Source organism: Dermacentor andersoni, chromosome 1, assembly GCF_023375885.2.
Source record: "Dermacentor andersoni chromosome 1, qqDerAnde1_hic_scaffold, whole genome shotgun sequence".
Classification (NCBI taxonomy): Eukaryota; Metazoa; Arthropoda; class Arachnida; order Ixodida; family Ixodidae; genus Dermacentor; species Dermacentor andersoni.
The window spans coordinates 271518225-271540831 of NC_092814.1; the positions used below are offsets into that span (position 1 = coordinate 271518225).

General features: G+C 48.8%; 1 protein-coding gene across 6 annotated transcripts in view; it reads right to left on the reverse strand.

The window, feature by feature from the left end:
* Positions 1–22607, reverse strand: part of LOC126547642 (acyl-CoA Delta-9 desaturase-like) — a 109269-nt gene that overhangs the window by 15390 nt on the left and 71272 nt on the right. The gene's annotated exons all lie outside the window — the stretch shown is intronic.

A 22607-nucleotide genomic window follows, 5' to 3' on the forward strand; every position in this document is an offset into this window, starting at 1 on the left:
CGTTAAAGAACCCCGGGCGGTCAAAATTAATCCGTAGCCCCCAACTACGGCATGCCTCATACTTAGGTCGTCGTTTTGGCACATAAAAGCAAACAAATTAATTACATAATTAACGTGTGTACTCGGGATGTTGCGCACAATGCCAGCGATCTATTACCGCGGCAATGTCCTGTACACTTTGTCGACCAAGGAGGGGCTCATGCAATCACACCACCAACAGCAAAAAGTGAGCGCAATTAGCATGACAAGGGCAGAGCAAATATTCGCTGCACCGTGTGCGCGTCCAGTAAGGTGACCATGACTATTCGACGCCCATTACCCACTTCAACCGTTGCATCCTCAAATTGAAAGCTATAACGCACTCCGGGCGACCGTCATGAGTGCGCCTTTCTTTCGTAAGCACAGTAGCTGGAACAGAAATCTCAAGAAACAATAAATCTCACTCGAGTGAAAATTTGGCCGCACATGGTGTCCACCTGCGATAGCGCGAGGAACCAGCGTCCTTCTATGACTTCCGTGGTCCCGGTCCTCTCTGCGACACTGCTCGAAAAGTAACTGAACCACTCTGTTGCTCTGCTAGAGAGACAACCGCCACCCAAGGAACCAGTGAGAATCGGCGACTTGGGTTTCTGCTGTTTCCTGCACTTTCCATTTTCGAACCCCAGTCCAACGCCCTCGCAACCGGAAGAAGAGTGGAGTGAAGGCCAGGGGATGGTCGAAAATGCGCGCCCATCAGGAAGCGAACAATACAGGGACGCGGGTGAGAGGCACCCCAGCGTAAGAAGCGGGCGGCCATCCTTCGGCGTGCGGCATAGGCTCGAAACGTGTTAGCGAGTTTGTTTGGGAAAAGGTGTTGTTTACCCCGCCTCCCGTTTGCTGACGGGCAATTTCAGCGGGGCTGTGGAACTCGCGGCTTCCCCATTCTCCGAAAAGCGTTGTGCCAACCGAAGGCGTACTAAAGAGGCCGTGCCGGCAGCATTGTAAGCATCCGTTCCATCCTATCTTGGGCCCGGACAGCGAGCCGGAATGACCGGCTCGCTGTCCCCCTCAGGGGTGCATACTTCCGCATCGCCGACCGAGCGACCGACTGACACTCCCCGCACAAACACTGCCACCTCACGTACACCACCCTTTGCTTTTCATGCTTCAACCGGAGCGGAGTGGCAGTCAGACACCCCGGGCGTGTTCGAGCGGTCGTTTTCACTCCCGCACTGCGAGGAGCAAGGTCGAGCGTGCAACCTTTGGCAGTAGTTCCCCAAGGACAGTCTCCCCCGCCGGCCTACTCTTAATATGTCACGTACGCCCGCCAGTTCCTGTTTCACCGTACCTCTTCCGTCTGACACCACGAAGAACGTTCCCGGCTACTTTTGTTATTCCCGATTATGTGGCGAAGTGTCATTACTAAAGGAGTGATTCAATTAAGTTGGTAATTAGTAAATAAAAATTAAATAATAGATGTTCTAAGTGCCAAAACACCGATCTGATTATGAGCACGCCTTAGTGTGGGACTTGGGAATAATTTTGACCACCTGTGGATCGTTAACGTGCGCCCCTGCACACGAGCGTTCTTGCATTTCACCCACATCGAAATGCCGACGCCGCGACCGGGATTGAACCCGCCACCTCGCGCTGAGCTGCGCAACGCTACTAAAAGGGTCCAAGAGCGCACCGCGTAAGCGAGCGCCGTTCGGCGTGATTCCGCACCACCAGCGATTTGCAATAGCGGACAAGCCACCGAACCTGCCGATTAGCCTCTTCAGCAGTCGCAGTGTACACATTTGTGTGCGCCACCTTGTTTTAGAGCGAAAGCTCTACTCCTCGAGGTACAACTCCCAAGGTCAATCTCGGCGCGCGTTTGACCTTTAGCCGCTGGCACGCCAGTGTGAAAGTGTGACGTCACCTCACGTGATCCGCTGCGGAGAGGCGTCGCAGCTGCGGTCGTTCGAGCCTCGCCGCAGCGTTCCGAGTGACGAAGCAAGGGTTTAAGGGCTAAATATAGTCCGACGTAACGTGAGCGCGCACACACCTTACGTCACTCTGCGGGAACAACAGCGTCTATCGTTCGACCAATGGTTCGATGCACTGGCGCAGCCAACGCAACGGAACGCTGTGAACGCGCTTCGACGCGCCCGGCGTCGAGCGACACTCACCCGTGCGCCGATAACTTTGGACTTTAAACGCGCCTTTAACAGCTGCCCTTCGGTGGCGCGTGGACACTCAGTCTCGCAATGGGTGAAGCACGCGCCGGTGTGAGAGCGTCAACTCTTCGCCGCAGGTGCCAGGCTGAGTCTGAGCACCCTGCCGATGTAGCTCGCAGTGAAGAACCGTGTCTAACCATGCTTAACCCCAGCCACTCTATTTTATTATTATTCTTTTTTTTTTTGCCTGTATTGGCATTCGGCATAATGTCTGAATAAAACTGCATGTAAGCATGGCAGGCCAAATATGCGCAGTGACTTACTTATGAAATGTACACGACTTGTTTTTGTTAGGTCTGTCCACTGGCGGCAAGAAAAAAATAACTGTGTAAACAGAATTCCCTTTGCACTCAGTGTTAAAACATTTCGTTTCAATGTATTGAGTATAATGCTACAGACGACCACTTTTATTGAGGCACTACCACGTTCGACGAGACGTTCGACGTACCGCACTCCGTCGGAAACAATGAAATATTAATTTATTGTCTCGAACGCTTGCAGTGCATTATTAACTTGTGTATGTGCTGTGAGCCGGTAAATTGAATTCTTCTAAATAAAAAAAAAAAAGGGTGAGTGGCTTGTTACTCTTATTATAAGGGCTCACTAGAATATGCACACACCGTCGTCCTACCATCCTGACTTTCTTTCACTGCAGTCTCCAGCGCCTTGAAATAAAATTATGCAACTGACATATTTATTGACAGTCCATCATAATTATTCACTGAAGGGTTCAAGAAAACTAGTTCGCTTATCGGATATAATCGCTTAAGCTCTTTGCGACCGTATTCAGCGTTTCTCTTAGCGCGAACCAAATGAGGCGGAGTAGGGAGCCACGATTGGGTGCAAGTTGGCCAGGAATCGTGCGCGTTACATTATTTGTGGTGGGCTTCGCACTGAAATAAATGTTCACTCAAGCACTGGGCAGAGAGAAGCCGTCCAACGTATACACGGGACTACACAGGTGCATTTCTAAGCCAGGTCAGACGCGGGTCTAAGCCACTGGTTCCGGTAACTAAAAAAGGGGATGTCTTAAAGGCGGAGGGGGAGCGGCGTTTCTGACACTTGCGCCCACCGTAAACAGGCCGTGATCTGCCACGCGTAAAATAATTATCTCATCTCTTCGTAGTGCACTGGTAAGCATAGAACGTTCACTTACTGTGCCAATCATTTGGTATTTGGGTTTTGTCCAACCCTCAGCATCATTCCCCTGCGTTCATCGTAATAGTTCTTTTTTGTATGAGCGATCGCAGTTTCCAGTGTCATATACGTTGTTTTTGCATACTTCCGCTCACCTTCAAGGCTTTCTAACTGTCGTACAAAAGACCTTCTGAAGTTATCATGGGGCGTATATTTGTATCATTGCAAAAGTAGATTCTTGGTATACGGTAACAATGTATGGGGCATTTTATAAGATAGAAATTTTACGTGTATATTTCCCGCAAAAAATTTATTATCCTGATCTGCGAGTGAAAATAATACAGTTGGTGCGGTCACGGTAAACAAAACAACCAAAATGATGTGGAAATTTTGACCGGCCTCAACCTGAGACTGATCAATCACTCTACCTCTGTAATCGGGTGAGGTTAATCAGATTACGGAAACTTGTACAAGGTTGTGAATTTAAATAGGCGCTTTTAAAAGCATCAGAGCTGTCTGTATGCACCCGTCAAATTGCAGCATTCACTGAACACGTAACGGCACACCAACGCAATACGAGGGGACACCGATATTTCAGGCTGGCGTGAACAAGGCATATAGTGGCGAGACGCGAGAAACGAGCTGAAGGCAGTGTAAAGCGCGTCTTAGATGCGCTGATTGCGTTAACAAAATGAAATAACAAATAAACAAACAAACCCTTTCATTCGGTATGTCTTCTGGTGAGCTCATGCTTCCCCCGAAAGTTAACCACATTCCTGGCACGGACTTCTTTTTTTTTTTTTTTCGCGGTGGCATGTTACGGTACTGTGCACCGTACATCGAGAGGCCACCGACACGCGGGACTGTATATCGATCAAAACTGTGCTGTCCGTTACACAAGCCTGAATGTGTTGAGGTAGGTATAAAACGAGTAAAGGAGCCTTGCCCACGCCTGGTGACCATACTGATTTGAGCCACATGGGCGTCTCGGCAGGAAAAAAAAATTATGCAAGAAAGTATCTTGCCCCTCGTTACAGCTAGCAAAGGTTGCGCAACTGCTATTTCCTCTTTTCATATGACGCATTAGGTCATTTCGTCGTGTGCCCTCCAGTAAACGAAGCCGTTTAGCAATTTTTCTATTGTTCTACACTTCTAGCACCGAGAGCAAGCGACAGTAAGTCTGCTACCTTCGCTGCTCTCACTGCAGACGGTTGTGGCTATTGCGATTGTATTCACAAATTCTGTAGACGGCTTCGCCGCCGCGCAGTTTTCATTTGAAACGGTGGCTCGGTGGTCGATCTGTGCAGCACGAGCGACTGCAGCTCTTTGGGGCCAGGAAGCACGCTCCCGAATGCCGAGTATCATTGCAGATCTACGACGCGAGAAGTTGGTCTATAGGCCCACTAAAATGATAGCTGAGGCTAGCAAAGTTTGAATACCCCGAAAAGTGCGTCTGCGGCGCATGGTTAATGTGTTCAGTGACCCTCAAGCAAAGGGTACATCCCAACGGAGTCGTCCAAAATAGCCTCCGTCACAATGTCAGCAAACTTCGGAAGCTCCGGAAGTAATGGTTCCGTTCTTAATTCCGACGTGTCAGAAGACCCGCAACCGTTATACATTTCCTTATAGGTAGTACCTTCCCTTTCATTTTATTTTTTATTTGTCAAGGACATGCAGGTGAATGAGGAATGTACTCAAGGCTAGAAGAGATATCTAGCCATTGCAGACGATGGTGTGTTCAACGTGGAACCACAGTATTAGCCTTTGTGCCTCGAGATTGAGGAGGATGTTATCACAGTGTTTCTTTCTCTCTCTCTCTCAACCAGGGTCGGAGTTCAGGACTGTGACTAAGGTGTTCTCCCCAAGAGTATCAAACAATTAAAAAAAAAAAGCACAGCACAGCACGCCCCGGGACGCCTGTACCTATTTTTACCGGTGTGTACCCGGCGTCAGCGCTTATCGAACCGTCGACCTTGCATCACGCAGCCACAGCTGTCCGCGGGACCAGAGCAGACCCAGGCCATTCACTGGTGTACGTATTGTGTACCCAGCGCTACGCCAACTCAGAGGGTGCGAAGCGCTCTCGGGCTGATCAAGCCTTGTCGTGCCAGAAGTGCCCCAGAAGCCCTGCTACAAGGGCCAAGCACAGGCGTAACCGGGCGCGACGAAGCCTGAGAACTTTTGCAAAAGGCTATAGGTCAAAAACTGTAGTGCCGGAAGAAGCTTCTTACGTCTTTTTAATCTACATTTGTGGGCAGTGTTATCACGATGCAACACAACACACACGCTAAAGCAAGCAAATCGCTGAGTTGTTGCGCCCAGGCCGGCTCTTGGTGTCAGCGTGCGTACGTGCGCGTGCCAACAGCACAGGATGTGTATCTGCATACGCATGCCCTTAATCGCGATGACGACAAGCGCAACGAGACACCGCGCGTTTACTCTTCTTGGGCGGGACCCTAAAAGCGCGAGCACATTCATTTCTCTGCGATGAGCGACAGAGAAATTGTGCGCAGGAAGAAGGAGAAAAAAAGCCATCCTGACACCATGCGTGGTCGGCGATTACAGACGCGCTGGCGTTCCCCAGACAAACAGCTCCATACTCTCCCAACACCGGCGATTCCTTCCTTGTTCCGCTTGCGCTACGTGCGTACAGACACTTTGCATTCGCGGAGATCCTGTCCTTTTGTTGTTTCGTCACAGCTGGTGCCAGTCATAGGCGGTTTATGTGCCTAATACGTATCTGCTTTTTCCCGCGCTGCAGTATTTCGATGGTGGCCACGGCACAGCAGGCTGAATCTGAGCCAGGGGTTAGTGATGCGTACGTGGCGTCTTTTACAGAACTGGTTAGGGTGACAAAGACACCCTTTACTGACAGAGGCACCTACGGCCCTTTCTTCAAGCTTCAATCCTAGTTGTTCCATGAGGCCTTATGTACTGATTTCGCTGTAGTACGGGTAGCTTCGAAAGTCACCAGAGCAGCACCAGTCATCAGTCACCAGAGCAGCACTGTAGGGATGCATTTCAGCCTAATGCGATGATGGAACTAGCAGCGCTTTCAATTTTTCGAGCGTTAACATCCGAATTTACTGCCGGCTATATTTAAGCAAAGTTGACGTCATCCTCGACGGGGACGTCTCTCTCTCTCTTTTTTTTTTCATGTTGCATCCGTAGCTGAAAACAGGCTCCCGTGCGGAAATTTGCGCGTAAGGTGGTTGCGAACACGCAGTCCCTGCATATTTCATTCAGTGGTCGCGAGCTTTATGCGTGATGTTCTTACAACGCAGTACAAAAAAAAAAAAAGCTTAATCATTTTTGTAGCACACGAGACTGGCGTATTTTCTTACACAAGTCATCGAACAGTTAATTTTTACTTTTTGTTTGACCAATGTTTCATTATGGCAACTGGGGCACACAAATCAGGCTAGTGCCGAGCTTGTCGCTGCGTTCGGGTTTGCCCATTTTATGAGTTAAGGCACGATCCTCCGAGAGCCATTGGCAGGTGCATATTGGCTAGCGGCTAGATGATGCACTGTAATCAAGACACCCAAGGCGGCACCCTGCGTGCACCCCTAACGTGGCGATCCCGCGTAAAACAGTAAGGGAAAGATTGTGCGCGCCGAGCCCACTACGGCGTGTATATTACCAGTGATGAACGAACCTCGGGCCCCGTGGCGTGATCGCACAGAAACGTGCAAGAAGCGGTTTCATGAAACCTGGGTGTCACCTAATATTTTGCGCGTGCACGTGCCTTCGCGATTCTTAAGCGTAACTGTGCGACCGTAACCCTCCTTCTACCTCGCGCCTGCATCTTCTTCACAGCACGAGCGTTTACAACACAGAACATGCGTGGCGTGTTTCCTTCCTCGTATACAGTCGGACAGCCACCGCGGCTAATTGATTTCGAATGTGCCCTTGGTGCAGCTTAATTATCGTGTGCGTCTGAGTATATCTGTTTTTTTTTGTTGTTGTTGTTTTTTTTCTATTCGAGGACTCAGTGAGGGAAGCCAGCGTTGCCTTCTTGACGCTTACATGGACGGCCGCGAAACGAAACGTCGGGCCGTACACAGATATCGTGCGCCACCACTTGTGTGTTCCTTGTAAACGCAAGACCTCGAAAACGTAATCCCGGTGCCATGTGCGCGCTTAAAGCGCCGCCGCGATTGCATGCGGGCGGCACAGCGGCGTTTCGACGTGGACAGGACACCCAGGCGAACAATTTGTCCTCTCCTATTTTTTTTTTTATTATTCCTCCAACCATGTAAGGTCCACCGATGTATGTATAGTACACACGTGCAAGGCGTCGCGCATAGCGCGCTACCTTGAAGGCGAAAAAAAACAAAACAGAAGAGCAGGAAAGAAGGGAGCTCCTGCGTTCGTCCGCTCGCTGATCGTGAATTTCTACGCGACGATGGAGGAAGTGCTGTCGGAACGCGCGCGTGCCGCGCGTTTCCCCGCCGCCGGCATGCCGTCCGCCGATTGATCGCCGCACGCAGCGGAGCCCTCCCTCGCACCCACGGACTGACTCAACACCGTTCACATCACGAGACCGCTGTTGTTGGCTGAGCGCCAGAAAGCGATCCACGCAGTATATGGCCCCAGCGCCAACTCCATGACCCTTCTCTCCTACTGTCGCCAATATACTGCGCTCTCAAGGATGCAGCCGAGAGGTCAACTTATTCGATGGACTCGCGCGCGCGTGTGTGGGCTTTCTTTTTTTCTTCCTTTTCTGCTTGCTTCTCTGTCTAACGCAATAATGAACTCAATGTCTACGTGTAGCGTTACACGCGCAACGCCTGTCGGAACCGCGAGTGTGATCCAAATAACTAGCCATGTGAAAATGACTAGCGCAAGTTGAATCACGCTGTGCCGTGATACTCGGGGTATTAGACCCAATATTATCAAGAGGCCAGAGTAAAACCCATTGTTCGAGAGGGCTATATCCGTTGGATAGCAGACAAATGCGATAACTGATTCCGTTAGTACGGGTAGCACACAGGGCTGTATGCGTTTATTTGATGCCCCTTTTGTTAATTTTTTTGCTTTGCTACATACGTCTCGTGGGAAATTCCCAGCATTCAAGAAAAGTAAAAGAAAGAATTTAATCATGCTATTTTAGCGGGAGGTGGCGTCGCCGCAGTGTACGCGGAAAAGAAGAATGCCGCGGGGTTTCATCAAATTGCCCGAAGAAACGTCTTTTGCTTTGGGCGCGTTCGGGGAGGGGTGACCCATCTTTTGAGAGTTGAGATAATGCAACTGTTGAGAGCACAGGCAAATGGCCAGAATATAACGGGACCGCGGGTACGAAGCCGCTTCAACCAACTGTGTTCCTTCGCTCCAATTCGGTCGATCGCGTCGCATTTCGGCTGGAGCGTTCTCCAAATGAGCTCAGCATGCGCGCGGAAGTAGAGGCAGCGACGGGCGCTTCAGCTGCTTTGGGTGCGCGTACCAAGGCTGCTTTTCGTTTTGCAGTGAAGAATCGTGCCCGAATTCGGTGATGATGCGAAACAGCTCCCAGCCACGGCTTCGAAATGAGTTTAAAAATGAAAATGAAATAAACTGTCATCCAGGGCTGCTTGTAGCGCTGCGGCTGTCTAAGCTCGGGCTATCTAAGTTCAGCCTGAGTCTCGGGCTCTTCGAGCACCGAGACTCAGGCTGAACCTCGAAAAGGTTCTGGCCTGGCTACCTCATTTTCTCTTCGCCGCTGTTTCACCAAACATCAAACTAACAACAGTGAAAGAGCTGCGTCTGTTACATTCACGTTATAGAAAACTGAAGTTCGCATGGAGCAAACAAAAAATTCACGTTAGGCCCGAACGGGAGCCTAATTAAATAGTAACCATATCGCTTATGTCGAGGCTCAATCATTACTTCATGAAAGGTAACAAATACGCACTGCTCAAGGATCACATTTGGTACATCTTTTATCACACGGTAAGCCTGCGAAGCTAGGACGATGGCGTGAAGAACGTTGGTCAAACGTGACAGCATTTCGCTAAGCCTTTTGTGCTTTTGTTTCTGTAATAAATAGACTCTTGCACATACAATGTCAGTTACCCGCCGTGGTTGCTCAGTGGCTGTGGTGTAGGGCTGCTGAGCACGAGGTCGCGGAATCAGATCCCGGCTACGGCGGCCGCATTTCGATGGGGGCGAAATGCGAAAACAGCCGTGTACTTAAGTGCACGTTAACGAACCCCAGGTGGTCCAAATTATTCCGGAGTCCCTCACTACGGCGCGCCTCATCATCAGATCGTGGTTCTGGCGCGAAAAACCCCATAATTTTAAACAATGTCAGTAAAGCAAATAACTGTACGATTTTAAAGCAGAAGAAGAGCGTTCACGTGAAATGAATAGCCGAGCGAAACACTCCTACCACGTTCGCACTTCGCACACGAGGTGTGTGAATCGGCCGGCCCTTCGCATCGTGAGAATCGGCTGCGACCGTGTCGCAAGGGCGTTTCTTATTTCTTTCTTTCTTTCTTCTTTTTTTTCTCTCAAAAACAGTTAGTTCTTATGCCAGCCACCTTCACGGGCGGATTCCCGGAACGGAAAACCGCTGTATAGAACGTATCGAGCTCAGTGTAAGAAAAGAAAATTGCGTGACTAGAAACGCACGCGCCACCGTTCCGTGACCTCCTGCACGCCAAGCCGTCCGTCCAGCTCCATAGTTGATGGCTCTCTCGGTAAACGTGGTGTCGGCCACGCCTGCGCCGACAGGTTCGTGCATCGTCAGTAGGACAGATTTGAGCTGGCATTCAATATTCACGCATGTTCTTCATTTCTGCCCAGTAGACTATAGTCTATAATGCGTGTTCGAGCGGTGTTTCCTCTTTTCGCCCTTATTTTTCTTCTTGCGAAGGAGATGTGACGGCCATATTTTTTTTATTTTTCACGAGGAAGGATGGCATCTATGTAGAAAGCGAAGATGAATTTCATTAGTTCAAATGAAAATGTTTTACTGAATCGATAGATCAACCGCAATACCTTAGCAGTTGAGTTATCCTGCGGAGAATACGATGGTTTGATTTCCCGCCATGCTGACCACAGTTTCTTTTTTTTGTCGTTATACAATGAACTAAATGTACCCTTTCGAACTTCTGTGCACCGTGAAGAATGCAAAGTGGTCATAAATTCATCCGCAGCCCTCCACTCTTCTCAAAGCTGAGCTGTTTAACTATGGTACGTAACCAGTGAATACTATCAGCTAACCAATAATGTGTTCAGTTTCGCACACAGGTCTATTATTATTATTATTATTATTATTATTATTATTATTATTATTATTATTATTATTATTATTATTATTATTATTATTATTGCTGTTGTCCACAGGAACGTTAAAAAAATGTTGGCGCCCGAGAATACTGCTGGCTACTGATATTTAAAGAACGAAATGTCACAGACTTTTACAGCCACGCAAGACCAGACAAGACGCATAATGCCACCAGAATGAAATTAAAGAAAGCCGTACCATGCTTTAAGAGTGTACAGTATCCCGGGGAACAATTCTGTTTCGCATTTAAGCAGATCAATATTGCGCCTTCCCTCAAGGCAAGAACGTGTCACTTAGGAGAACTCGTCAACAAACTTGTATGAAGTTGTTGTGGCTTTTGCACTGCGGAACTTAAAGAAAGTATTAACCAACAATTTCGCCTCTTGTCGCAGCGATCTCGTTTCATTTGTCACGCCTTTGTTCAAGCGTTACGGACGAAGAAACATGATGATGTCAGACTTGAGCGATGCAATCCGATTCCGAACTCATTTTACTGCGACAACCGCACTAAACGCTACCGCCTTCTCAAGCATACTTGGAGCTTACGGCGCTCGCAAGGTCGTATTCTTCCGCTATTGTATAAAGAGCTGACTGCTGTGGCCTCTGTAATGCCTTGCCACGCTCTGAAGATGCGCGAAGTGCGCAGCTTTCGGCTCAGAATGTGCGGCAGGCACGCTGAAACACCGCGAAGCACTCGGTCGTTCCTTCTGGAATCTGCTGCTTATGTTCGCAGTGCGCGCTCGGCCGTGAAACATTGCGTGTCGCCGTGGCTGCGCTCCACGACGCGCCGGTGCAGCTAACGGCGCCGCGCATTGAAACAGACCTGCGCGGGGCTGCAGCGATGCTTGGAGGCGCGGCCTCGTGCCGTCTCCGCGGAGCGGAGCCACACGTTCGCGTGTTGTGCGAGATTTTTTGGCCGAGTGTACGTTGTAGGCAGCTCACGAACCACCGCCTGACGGGATGTGCCAATTTGCTAATCTGATTTCTTAGCTCTCGAGTTTAGAGCTAGCTTCAGTTCTGCTAGTGCTTTGTTTTTTATAGACTGGTTTCACCCCACCATGAATTGTGAAGGAAGCTGCGCGATAGGGCGCAGTTTAGCGCTCCCAACGGCCCATTGCCGCAGCAACACGAATTTAATGCTCTGTGATGGGCAAGCCTTTCTTCATCATATCGCGAAGGCGAAGCTAAGAATGAATAGGCGGTCCGACGACGACAACTTGACGATGGCGGGAAGGACGGACGGACACAGCCATACCCACGGTTTCTACCCTTCAGCTGCTGTTACAGTAAAAATCAACTCAAGAAGGAGGCTACATGCGGAACTCGCAGCTGGAGTTTGCGCTATCTTGAAATCAGCAAATAAATAAATGTATTTTTTTTTTCTCAAGGCTGGCACCATGCTCACTTGGTAATCAGTCTCCATTATTTCGTCAGAGCACTCGCAGCGCTTGTGGTCGCAACGGTTATTCGGCCTCGTCATCCATCTTTGTCCCCGCGTGAATACGGAAACATTCACTCTCATTCGGTCTGTGCGACTATTTCGTCATCTGTTGTATTTCTTCCATTGTTACCGGGCGGCATTGTCTTTCTGCGATGATAAGAGCTACGAGGCTGTTGGAGAAAGCAAAACCGGAAAGTGCTTGAGGGAAACAGTCACAAACGCTAATTTGTTTGTAATTAAAAACGTGAATCATGAACCGCACACTCCCTCACACAGCCTCTCTTCTCGTCGGTGCTGTTTCTGGCAAAGTCAGAACATATACCTACGTATCTTAACACTGCAAAATTGGTTGTTGTTTTTCTTTCTGTTGCTGTCTTTGAATTATACTATCACGAGTGTTTTACAGACCTCTTATAACGTTAGAGCAGTCTAGTGCATTTACTAAAGCAAGCCTGAATTTCCATGTATACCCAACACGCTCAATTCGTGACTACCTACGTTAGGTGGGGGAAATTGATGAGCAAATGCAAATAATTTTCTGATCAATTTACTACTTCATCACGAGCGACTCGGTCAGGGCAGCCCTTTGAAAAAAAAATTATCGGCGATGGCATTACATGTTCATTAACGGCGTCATCATTTATTGCGCAAATCTGTACGCTAAATGTGCTGCAGTCTCACCCGTTGCCATTTACTCCCCGACAGCAACATTCGTATAAGTCTACGAGACGCAGATTTGCCCCGCTGCTGTTTAAGACTGCAGGCAGAGCTCATCGGGGTGGACCTTACGCTTTCCATCACCTGGGCCTCGGGCCCAGTACCTGAAGAACCCGTGAGTGTTCTGCCCTCCCGTCTACAGCGAATGCTGGCCACCTACTGTAGCTATGTCCAGGGCCAGAGGCCACGCGAAAGTGCTTAAAGGTGCCTGGATACGGACAGACCAGCCTATAGACTGCGAGTGGTCAAGTGTGAACAATACGATCCACTGTACACTTATGCAGTTTCTTTACAGAGAAGGCCTGCACGCATTGATTCACCTCTACTCTCTGGCAACCCAGTGCGCCCAAAAAAGAAATTTTGAACCATTACGCGTTCGAGCGTCGAACCCACAACAACCAAATTACGAGCAACCGTTTCTTCTTCGGTCGAACTTGTATGCTGCGCAATAAAATGAAGGAGTTGGTACAAGTGTACATCTATAAGCATCAGGCCCGAACTACGCCTGTACACAGAACAGAACGAAATCCATCGAGCTTTCGTGCTGTATGGTCTTCATTTTGCTATCACCGTCTGTTTACCACACGCTGTAGTTGAAGGCAATTAACAAGTGTCCGAAACCGTGAACGGTGCCATTTGCATTACCGAAATAAGGCGGCAGGTTGGCCTGAGCATGCTGACGGACCATGTTAAACCGCGGGACAGGATGGGGCGGAGCATATATGCGGTGCGTGTCGGCTGTCGGTCGAATTGATCAGCGGTATACCGTTCGTTTCAGAGCGGGTCTGACACGAATCAAAGAGCGCCGTGTGCTCTCACGATGGCCTGTGAAAGGTCCCTTATGAGCGACCACGCGTTACGTATGCCTCTCGCCTCTGGAAAGCCTCATGCCCGATTTACCGACTCTATAATATTCAGTACCGCGCCTCTGATCATGGGCGCATTATGAGGCCCGGGAGTAAGCCGGCGACCGCTCTCAACGTTCAATTCCAAGAAGTATTGCATGCAGAGTGGGAGCCAGTGCCGCTAGTGGGAACAGCGTCGCCGCTGTGTGTCCGAAGGTCGCCCACGTCCACCGGCTGGCGAGCACCGCACTCTCAAGTTGCACGCCGACAGGTTGTTTTACCGCGCTACCGTGCACTGAGCTACTCATTATCGAACCGGAACAAGAGGCTTAATTAACCGAGGGGCCCGATTTTTATTAATCGTATCATGAGAAGCCAACAAACAGACACCAAGGAAAACGTATTCTTTAATTCAATTAGTAGGTACAAGTAATTTCCCCTACGTTTTCCACCGGTGTCTTTGTTTGTTAGTTTCTCATGATATCCTTATCGAACCGGAAACATTCTCTTTATAAGTGGTGCGCACGCCTTTAGTCGCAATTAGCATCGGCGACACATCTAACCAGAGAAAGAAAAGGACGACGTGCACAGAGTTTGCGTCCTGTAGGAAAAGGTTTGGAAGAGGAACGACAAGGAACGATTGGCATTCTTATATTTGCTAGTTACAATGATTACTGTTGTGTCTGAGTGTGTTCTTTACCGCTACGTCTCTCTGGAGATAAAGGGAGAGAGAGCGAGAAAAAAAAAGAAAGAACTAGTGAAAGGAAATAAGGTTTCGAAGGAAAACAATATGCCGCACTGGCCAGCGCTCTCATTCAATTCAAATTTTTGCACATAAACAATAAATTGATCCATTAAAGACTATTGATGATCGGGCTACACGCGTCTACTTAAATCGATTAAGAGACCTAAAATAATGCAACACTGCAAAAAAGTGGGCGAATATACAAGTGCTACCGAACGTATACGCGGGTGGCTCATCATGCTTCAACACTTCTTTTTCTATTATATCACACAATATTGAACTGCTGATATTTATAGCTGCGTTCTTGCGCGCATTTAACATCCTTGTTCCACGATGCTGAAGATGGTTATTGTCCAAAACAAGGTAGCAACGTTATTCACGTTTAACCTACTGCGTTGGCTACGCTCTACTACAAGTGAGAGGAATGATTGCATGTGTTTTTATACCAGATGTTACTGCACTGAAACGTACAGCATTATAAAAAAAAAACACAGTTTCGCCAGAAAGGCGAAGCATCGATTGCGATAGCAAATTAGTGGACAGCTATACGAAGCAAGGATAGTAGTTTTATCGGCCGTATAAACTTGTAAAGCTACCGGGTACACTAATCAAATTAACAAGCATGGTGTCACGCGCGCACAAGAAAACAAGAACACAACTGGCTCGATGACCGCGGAAACTCGCTGTCAAAACGCTGGCGTGAGGAAACGCGGCAGCAGCAGTGAGCGAAGCGATATTCGTGCTGTCTGTCACTTCAACAAAAATTGAGCGCCGAGAGCACACAGCATGCACAAAGCTACCAGCCGCCAGCGCACCTAGACTCTGGTACCCCAACGCAGATCGCTCACAAGACACGACCGGGCGACCACGCACAGCCGCCACATGCGCAGTTTCAGCCGGAGTAGAACGCCACCCCCTCTCTCTTCTTCCCCAGGCACCTCGCAACGTTTGGAGCCTCGCGCACGACGGGAGACGGCGCGATTCCTGCCCGCTTTCGTCTGTTTCGCGCGGCGCGATTGAGCCGCGATCGTCGGCTCCCCTCGCACGCCTTCACTCGCACCTACAGGGTAGGACGCGGCGACGGTGTTATCGCCCTTGGACTTTATACGAAACATCATGGTGACGGTGACGTCGGAAATGCGCTTGGTCTGTCCAATAATTGCGAACGCAATAAAAAAGAAAGTAAAGAAATCAGCAGGCTTGAGGATTCTCTTGGCTCTTAAACGTATTTACAGCAGATGCCACCTTCATCTCATGAACATCTTCGCGACGCAAAAAACATCGTTCTCGGGACTCCGAAAAGCGTGCACAGGCGTCAGAGTGCACGTGCACGGGGTGCAAAAGCCCGCTCAAGTTAGCGAACGCCAAAGATGCGCGATATACCGCGGTGATTAGCGAGCCCAGCACCCAATATCTACAGGAGTGCAAGTTCGAATCCCGCTGTTGTTCGGGGAGAGGTTTGTTTTACTTTGTCATATATCGAGGGTGAGAATGAGGAGGTGGTCTAACGACGACGATCGACGTCGTAACGTAAAGGACGAACATACAGGTGACTCCCATTGTCGATCGAGCTTGAAACCGCTGACGCAATAAAAATACTGATAATAGGCAGTTTTAGTTGGGCATCCGCAACCACCCACGTACGCAGCGCGCGAGCATGTGCGTACGTAACGGAGCGTGCGCGCACGAGACGGCAATAGTTGGCCGCAGGTATAAGTTGAGAGGGGGATGGCTGACTTGCATGCGTAGGAACCAGTAGTGTGCGTCTCAGCGCCACTATATGGCACTTTCTGAAACTGTGTAGCCAGTATCAGCCGCCACGAAGTTAAACCACAAGCCGGAGTCATATCTTCCGCAAGAGCCATATCGAAAAATGCGCTCTCGTGGACACGCGAGAACACGCGAGAACGTCCCGCAAAGCCCGCTGAGCCAACGCCTCTTAGATAACACAAGGCCGGTGCACTTCGATCCGTGACGTCATGCTACCTTGCCCGACTGCCATAGTATCTAATGGGGACGCTCCCGATCGAGCCGCGGTGGTTTTGGCGTCATCGTCTTCGTCACGCTGGGCTTGGCAATGGAAATTTCGGTCCAAGTAGCATGATGTCACAAATCGGAGTGCACCGGCCTTGTGTTATCTAGGAGGCGTTGGCTGAGCCCGCAGCGCACGCTACGCAGCTTTTGAAAAGCTCCGGGCGCACGTAAGATACCGTGCGTGCTCCTACGTACTGCGCATGCGCACTGACGCCTCCGCGGCTTTGCTGCGTACGCAGAGCTGCTGCGGACGTCCACCTAAAGCTGTCTTATGAGTAGTCGACCTTTCTCAGCTTTTTACGCGGACTAGAATTTGTAGGATGTTCACGCACAACTGCAAGTACGTCATTCTACATCCGGTTGCACGCCTAGGCTGCTATGGAACCTTCAACATGTTCGCGGTCTTTCCCGTTCCAAAATCTTCCGCGTCATTTCCGAGACCTATGAACGCTTGACCTGCGCCGCGCCCCGCTTAGGTGAACTTCGGCTAGCTGAGACAGTGCGCTATTGCACCGAACATTAGTAAGAAACAGCAGGTATGGGTGCTTTTAGTCATGACGTCATGCAGGAAGGTCTAAAGACCGCACGCTTCATTTTGGAACGCGGGAAGGGCTACCACCTGCCACAAGTGCAGGTGCGACAAAATAACAGCACGAATTATTTCGGAGCATTACAAATTGCAAAACATGGAATACATTCCGAGAGATATTTTATTAAATAGGCACATTACCGTCGACTTAATATTTGCGTTTTCGTGAGCATTGACGCGGGCTAACTAGCACATATAGGAGTCGAAACAGCGCGAACAAGCGAAGCAAGCGAGAACACGAACTACAAAAGGCTGCCGTTTCTGTTCTTGCTTGCCCCGTGCGTTCGCGCTGTTCCGACTCCGACTTCCATTTCTTGCGTAAGCACGTGTATTTGCGCAGTCATTACCACAATAATTGGCACTTGCCGACCCTAAAAATGCTTCGTAACTATATTTGACTACATTCTCGTTAACATTCTTCCATAGCAGATTCATAAAACATTTTAGATGATTCTAACGGAATTTAGACCTCCTAATAATCAATACTGGAACGAAATAGTAGCGACAGTGGGCCTCATGGTCGACGCTTAACGCGGCCATTCATTTGTCTGTGCGTGTCTGTGTGTGTGTTTAGTTCGTGCGTCTGCGTTCCTAGATGTCGTCGCAGAGCGCTTAGGCGTCCCGTTACTTAGGAGAGATTCCACGCACGCGGCTCGCCATGTTTGCGTTGCCGCTCGGATGCCTCTCTCCTGCGTCCCATCCACGAAATCCAAAAACGCAAATGACAGCAGGAAAGCCATAGTGGCGCCATCTCTCAGAGCCACCGCACACCGCGAGCGACTTCCTCCTCCCCGCATCAACTGTTATGCCCGCCCATCCCCCAACGTTGCACGTCACACGGTCGCTTTCCAGTCGTTCTCCAGACCAGACGCCAAGAGGAAAGGCCGAGGTTGGGGCAAGAAGAACTGCGTCTACGCGCGGAATATGTGTGCCATCTAGCGATTACCTGCGCAACTATCGCTTCGGGTCAGAAGGCGGAAGACAACTGATCCCACGAAGAAAAGGGACGAAAGAGACAGGCGCAGCGCGGGGTCATGTCGCGGCCGGCAGAGTGCGCCCTTAACTACGACGTGGGCGCGCGATCTTCCCCATCGTTACATTTCCCACTGAACGAACTAGTTTTGATGCCCCACTAAACTTGCACGACCGACCCTTCATGCATGTTCTGGGCTATTATAGTGTTACTTCTTACGTGTCTGAATAGAGAAGAGAGCCCATGTACCCATGTTAAAGAACAAGTCACATAGTGTGCTTTTCCCACGCTTGATGCTGATAGTCTGTATGTTTGAAACACGCAAGTCATGGAGGCGTGCACGCGCAGTTTCACATTGCCGGATTTTCTCCAGTTCCACTACAATTTGCTTATTCGTCGTTTCTGGTTCAGATTGACGCAAAGCCCAAATCACTCAATCCTGGGGTTTTGCCAGCCAAAACCACGATTTGATTAAGAGGCACACTCGCAGTGGTTTCTTAGTGACTATGGCGTTGGGCAGCTAAGCACAAGGTCGCGGGTTCGAATCCCGGCCAAGGCAGCCGCATTTCGATGGGGGCGAAAACACCCGTGTACTTAGATTTAGGTTCAGGCTAAAGAAGCCCAGGTGGTCCCAATTTTCGGAGTCCCCCACTACGGCGTGCCTCATAATCAGATCGAGCTTTTGGCACGTAAAACCACATAATTGAAAAAATAAGTTAATGAGGCACGCCTTAATGGGGTCTCCGCAATAATTTTGACAACTGAGGGAGCTTTAGCGTGCCCCCATTAGAATGTGAACATATCTGCCCAGCAGTCGATTTAGGCACCACTGGCCTCCTTGAAGCCCTTAAGTTCAGCGAGAGCAGGGGGAAAGTAAAGATGCAATAGAGATTAGTAAGAGGCGATTGGAATATTGGTGGAAGGAAAACAGGGAAACGACAAAAAACGGAGATCTACAAAAACAAAGTTCACAATAGGGGGTCAGAAAGTTTGAATATAGGAATTCATCGTACTTTTTTTTTTTCTTAACTATGTAGGACATTAGGCAGTATAATCAAGAGCTTGGTGACGCAACCCCAAAGGAGAGGCTCATAACATCCATCCCGTGCACGGGACACATCGTTGATGCATTTCACCCGCATCGACATACGGACGCCGCGGTCTGGATTTGATCCCGCGACCTCATGCTTAGCAGCGCAACATCATAACCGCTAAGCAACCGCGGCAGGGCTAATTTAATGCACAAGATGAACAAGAAGCTTAGACGTGTAATGCAAGCAATTTTGCAGATATGCAGAATAGTTTGCTTCGGGCCCTTTTCTCACTTTTTATTTTATGTAGACATATAACACTTGTGCTCGCCAACCAAGCCTGCGAAACGACAAGCCCGACTCCGCTTTAGGAGCGTAGTGTGCACGCATTTCGTTGCGCTGGAGGTTATCGCTAGATGGCGCCACCAAAAACTACATCAATGTCCACAAACTCGAGAGTTGTTATCAAGAGCTGTGAGGGGAAGAGGGCAAGAAGGGAATAATTAGCGAGACTTTTCGGTTTTTCCCTCGGGTGCCCTAACAAGCTCGATACGAGACGAAGACAACGAGTAAGAATGCAACGCAGGAAGGTGTCAAATCTTTCAACGCTCTACGCTTCATTACGCGTGCAGATGCGGACGTACCAGAATGCGGTAAGAAAGAAAAAAGAGAGAAGAAAGAAAGAGGAAATGTTCATATTGCACCAGGATTAACCTTGCAGCTAGGGCCGATTGCAAAAGTTTGTGCATTCGCGGCATGAACGCTTAGCACGCATGGAATGCACAAAACGGTCGAAACGCGTTACGAGCACGTTCTTTGTCAAGTACATCTGTGCCACTGTCACTTTCGCGCCCTGCCATGCCGCAAAGCTCCACACAGTCGTCGGAATGTGCATGGGTTCAAGCATGTATAGACGCCAGTGTTTCTACGAAAGAGCTCGCTGGCGTTGCCTTCTCGTGTTCTATATATACCCAGCAATGCCTTTGTGTTGTCCATTATATATATATATATATATATATATATATATATATATATATATATATATATATATATCACCATCATCAGCCTAGTTACGCCCACTGCAGGGCAAAGGCCTCTCCCATACTTCTCCAACTACCCCGGTCATGTACTAATTGTGGCCATGTTGTCCCTGCAAACGTCTTAATGTCATCCGCCCACCTAACTTTCTGCCGCCCCCTACTACGCTTCCCTTCCCTTGGAATCCAGTCCATAACCCTTAATGACCATCGGTTATCTTCCCTCCTCATTACATGTCCGGCCCATGCCCATTTCTTTTCTTGATTTCAACTAAGATGTCATTTACCCGCGTTTGTTCCCTCACCCAATCTGCTCTTTTCTTATCCCTTAACGTCACACCTATCATTCTTTTTTCCATAGCTCGTTGCGTCGTCCTCAATTTCAGCAGAACCCTTTTCGTAAGCCTCCAGGTTTCTGCCCCGTAGGTGAGTACTGGTAAAACACAGCTGTTATACACTTTCCTCTTGAGGGATAGTGGCAACCTGCTGTTCATGATTTGAGAATGCCTGCCAAACGCACCCCCGCCCATTCTTATTCTTCTGGTTATTTCAGTCTCATGATCCGGATCCGTGGTCACTACCTACCCTAAGTAGATGTATTCCCTTACCACTTCCAGTGTCTCGCTACCTATCGTAAACTGCTGTTCTCTTCCGAGACTGTTAAACATTACTTTAGTTTTCTGTAGATTAATTTTCAGACCCACCCTTCTGCTTTGCCTCTCCAGGTCAGTGAGCATGCATTGCAATTGGTCTCCTGAGTTACTAAGCAAGGCAATATCATCAGCGAATCGCAAGTTGCTAAGGTATTCTCCATCAACTTTTATCCCCAATTCTTCCCACTCCAGGTCTCTGAATACCTCCTGTAAACATGCTGTGAATAGCATTGAAGAGATCGTATCTCCCTGTCTGACGCCTTTCTTTATTGGGATTTTGTTGCTTTCTTTGTGGAGGATTACGGTGGCTGTGGAACGGCTATAGATATCTTCCAGTATCTTTACATATGGCTCATCTACACCCTGATTCCGTAGTGCCTTCATGACTGCTGAGGTTTCGACTGAATCAAATGCTTTTTCGTAATCAATGAAGGCTATATATAAGAGTTGGTTATATTCCGCACATTTCTCTATCACCTGATTGATAGTGTGAATATGGTCTATTGTTGAGTAGCCTTTACGGAATCCTGCCTGGTCCTTTGGTTGACAGAAGTCTAAGGTATTCCTGATTCTATTTGCGATTACCTTAGTAAATACTTTGTAGGCAACGGACAGTAAGCTGATCGGTCTATAATTTTTCAAGTCTTTGGCGTCCCCTTTCTTATGGATTAGGATTATGTTAGCGTTCTTCCAAGATTCCGGTACGTTCGAGGCCATGAGGCATTGTGTATATAGGGCCGCCAATCTTTCTAGGACAGTGTTCCCACCATCCTTCAACAAATCTGCCGTTACCTGATCCTCCCCAGCTGCCATCCGCCTTTGCATAGCTCCCAAGGTGTTCTTTACCTCTTCCGGCGTTACTTGTGGGATTTCAAGTTCCTCTAGACTATTCTCTCTCACATTATCGTCGTGGGTGTTACTGGTACTCTATAAATCTCTATAAAACTCTTCAGCCACTTGAACTATCTCATCCATATTAGTAACGATATTGCCGGCTTCGTCTCTTAACGCACACATCTGATTTTTGCCTATTCCTAGTTTCTTCTTCACTGCTTTTAGGCTTGCTCCGTTCCTGAGAGCCTGTTCGATTCTATCCATATTATAGTTCCTTATGTCCGCTGTATTACGCTTGTTGATTCACTTAGAAAGTTCTGCCAGTTCTATTCTAGCTGTAGGGTTAGAGGCTTTCATACATTGGCGTTTTTTGATCAGATCTTTCGTCTCCTGCGATAGCTTACTGGTTTCCTGTTTAACGGCGTTACCACCGACTTCTATTGCGCACTCCTTAATGATGCCCATAAGATTGTCCTTCATTGCTTCAACACTATGGCCCTCTTCCTGGGTTAAAGCCGAATACCTGTTCTGTAGCTTGATCCGGAATTCCTTTAGTTTCCCTCTTACCGCTAACTCATTGATTGGCTTCTTATGTACCAGTTTCTTACGTTACCTCCTCAAGTCAAGGCTAATTCGAGTTCTTGCCATCATCCTATGGTCACTGCAGCGCACCTTGCCGAGCACGTCTACATCTTGTATGATGCCAGGGTTCGCGCAGAGTATGAAGTCGATTTCATTTCTAGTCTGATGTGCCGCATCGCAGAACCTTGCTCCGATTCGTACGTGACGGTGCGGGCGGTAGGTTTCTAACGATTGCTCTTCCACGGTCCTCCGTTTAATCAAACCGTACACATTCTGCCGGTACACATCTGGCGCACAAACCGCAATTTTTGCTACCATCGTGGCGATGCTGGAATGCCGCGCGCGTTGCCCCAACGCTCAGCTGTCTTTCGAACATGTCGCAACGTATGCCACGGTTCTGCCCGAATATCGATTTGTCAGCGTTGTTATGGGGGTATCTCTACTTTGACGAACATTTGTATATGCTTTTCCTTTGCAGGAGCAGCGCCCGCAGCAATGGCTACCGAAAACTCGGTCACACC